The 3,648-nt window shown below is 34.8% G+C and overlaps 1 long non-coding RNA gene across 1 annotated transcript; it reads left to right on the top strand.

Moving 5' to 3' along the window:
- On the top strand, positions 1 to 3,322 carry LOC143049505 (uncharacterized). Its single transcript, XR_012970263.1, has 2 exons — positions 1 to 207; positions 2,057 to 3,322. It is a non-coding gene; the product is annotated as an uncharacterized LOC143049505 (long non-coding RNA).
- The last annotated feature ends 326 nt before the right edge of the window (positions 3,323 to 3,648 follow it).

Genomic DNA, 3,648 nt, shown 5'->3' with positions numbered 1-3,648 from the left:
ATCATTAGGACTATGATAATTTGAAATAAATGCGTCGTATCTTAACTGAAGTTGGAAAAACCGTATGATAAGCGGGTGTATCCTCAACATAAATCAGTTGCGTCACGAACATGTGAATTATCGGGAAATCCGTCATAACAAATTAATATAAATACACATCTATCAAGTGAACTAGATTGAAATACTTGGTAAGAATATTTTGGTAAGGTAAGTGTTAAACAAAAATATATATATACCACGCTGGGATTTCTTTTGTTGGGCGAACATTAGTTTGACTTCATACAGGAACATCTGAAGAAGGAAGAAAAGAAGTCAACAGTATCCATTAACTTTACTTTCCGTTATACACAAATGGTTATATAGATGATGTTCTATCACTAAATAATTTAACATTTGATGACTATGTTGAACGCATCTATACCATCGAACTTGAGATGAAGGATATGGTAGATAAAGTTAAGTCTGCCTTATATCTTAACTTACATCTAGAAATTGACAACGAAGGTCGGTCGAAACCAAACTTTTAGACAAAAGAGATGATTTCAACTTCCCAATTGAGAACTTTCGATTTCTATGTAGCAACATTCCAGTAGCGCCTGCATACGGAGTATATATCTCCCAATTGATACGATATTCCCGTATTTGTATTTCCTATCATGATTTTTTGATAGAAGGTTTCTGCTCACAAGGAAGCTATTAAAACAAGACTTTCAAAATGGTGAAGTTGAAATCATCCCGTCGTAAATTTTACGGACGCCATCACGAGTTGGTTGACCGTTTCACAGATGTTGTTTGTGTACAATTGTTTGCCGTTTTTTTTTTCTTTTTTAGCCATGGTATTAGATTTATTAGATTTAGTGTCCCTCTGGTATATTTCGCAACTCTTTTAGCTTCTTTTAAAATAAGTATCTTCTATTTCAGTTCTAGAAGGCCGGTCGTATTTGCCAAACACATATCAAACAAGTCACACACTTATATTAATGGAGACTAAAATAATATATATATGTATTCCTCAGGAGGACACAGTCGGTTAGTCGACATCTTATCACAACGTGTATGTTTACTCCTGTTTTCTTAAGCAGATAGTATATAATAATGTTGATGTCTGACTGTTCGTCAATTTGTCCTTCCGCTCCACTAACATATTCACTCTTGAACGACTTGGTGGTGTCGTGGTAGCGTGTTCGCATAGAGTGTGGGAGATTATCGGTTTAAACCAATGACTTTGGTCAATGCTGATTCGCAACTCAGCACGCGGCATTAATGAGTAAGAACAAATAATCGGTTTTGTATCTGATGAATTTAAATTGGACATGCAGTGTGAGTTTGTGTGCACTCTGCAGGACAAGTCTTCTTTACATTTCATTTCAGTCTTCCATGATGGGCTTTTCCGTTGATACTACTATACGCTGTTATACTAATTCGGGGGGATTCATTGTCACTTCAGGGTAAAATACATAAATATATCTGTCATGAGTATCTGATAAAAATGATTAAGCATAAAAAAATTTACAACGTCTTGCATAGAATTCGATGTTGGCTATTAGTGATTTGATTTAGAAGGCGATACTATAACCAGTCAAAAACTTCTATCTATTATATAAATAAAAAAAGCAAAATTCAATCAAATAGTCTAGATCATAGATTATTTTAAAGTCTAAGAACGGTTATAAAAAGAGAAGATACTTATGATATAGATAAAGAAAGGCAACAGTAGTATACCGCTGTTCAAAATTCATACATCGATTGAGAAAAAAAAAACAAATCCGGCTTACAAACTTAAACTGAGGGAAGCGCATCAAATATAAGAGGAGAACTACGACACAACATAAACACAACACTAAAATGCAACACACACACACACAGAAAAGAACTATAATATAACAATGGCCATAATCCTGACTTGGTACGGGACATTTAAAGAAAAAATTGGTGGGTTGAAATTGGAAAATGCATGATCAAGATACATTTTTCGAATGCTAGGTAAGTCATTTTGATACTTATAGGAATCACAGACCTCTCTTTTTGGCTTAATAGAAAATGTAATATATTTCAGAGAATGGGAGATATAGATTGTGGTGGTTGCGATTGTGGTGGTTGCGACTGTGGTGTTTGTGATTGCGATTGTGGTGATTGTAATTGTTGTGATTGTGGTGACTGTAAATGTGACTGTTTTGATGATTGCTGCAAAATCTTAACGTGTAATGGATGCACATGTGATTGTTGTGATGGAGACGGTAACGGATGCGGAGGTTGCCTCCCGGCTTATTTTTGTTGCATAACTTCCGATTGGGACTGTTGCAATAACTCTCGTTCAGGCAATGCAACAACGTCCCAGCAATGTCGATACGCTAGTACCAGTGAGATTGAAAACAATCAGAATGTAAGAAAGCAAGAAGGCAAACAAAATGGCGCCGTAACAACACAGAATAAAACCAATCATAATGGAAGAAAGCAAGATAGCAAACAAAATGGCGCCGTTACAAAACAGCCCCCATCATATGACGAGGCAGTGTCTATTAATCCACCTGTAACTGAGCAACCGATTTGACACATTTTTATACAATAGGATATTATTTATTCGATTTTTATTTACTTGTACATTGATTTAAATATCTGGCAGAATCTTTCTTGTTATTGGTGTGATAGATTTTAGAACATCGTTTAATTATTGAAGATTTAAGGCAATATAAATAATATAAACATTTAAGTTTCTCTATTTTATTTAATACTTCAGTGTCTGTAACAATATTTCTATGTTTGCCTTGGACATAACTTAGGGCCTACCAACCGTTATTTATTTCTATGATCTCCTATAACACCATTTCAACACAACACGCAAATGCTAGATACCACAGTTGACTTGTCGGGACAATGATTTGTGGACCTGCAGAGAAAGATCACGAAAGGAACTGATATGTCAACTGGCAGACTCTTCTACCTTCAGAACTCGACACATCGTCTTTTTACAAACTAATTTGCCTGTCGACCAGCTTACTCATCACCAGTACAAATGAAATATGGACTCGTTGATTTGTTTGCCTGTCAACTCGTTTTCCTGTCGAATTGCTGACTCGATGACATACCCACTTGCAGACACGTCAATTTGTTTTAACTTTTTGACTCATCGTCATGTGGAACATGACACACATATGGGATATTTGATTAAAATTTTAGGTGAATTAATATGTTCCATCGATAATTGAGCATAACCAGAATTTTGCCGCTACTACCTTAGTGTATTATACTTCTTTTGTGCCTGAGAAGTTTAAACCTTTGTTTCTAATTATTTATTAATGGAAAAAATAAATTAGTGTTCTTATTGGTCTGTTGCTACCCTTTGGAACAAATAGTCCATTAGCTGTAGTATCGACACAAAAAAAAAGAAAAATACATTGTGTGAGGCTTCAGAAATTTGGTACGTCCGGACGTTTTTCTTGCCTTACCTTTATCAGAAAAGTTCATATTCCAAGATTTGAATGTATAAATACTTGACGAACTATATATCCAAATGCACCTTAAAAGAATTACCAAAATTGCAATGGTCAACTTTGTCTGAGTGTTTCAATCAATAGGATTAACGTTAGTATGAAGATGTGCTGGCTTATAAGTATCTGTCATTGAAATTAATGTTAAAAGTATTATACT

The sequence above is a fragment of the Mytilus galloprovincialis genome, chromosome 1 (assembly GCF_965363235.1).
Source record: "Mytilus galloprovincialis chromosome 1, xbMytGall1.hap1.1, whole genome shotgun sequence".
Lineage (NCBI taxonomy): Eukaryota > Metazoa > Mollusca > Bivalvia > Mytilida > Mytilidae > Mytilus > Mytilus galloprovincialis.
Note: the sequence above shows the minus strand (reverse complement) of the source record. Positions and strands in the feature narration are given on the sequence as shown.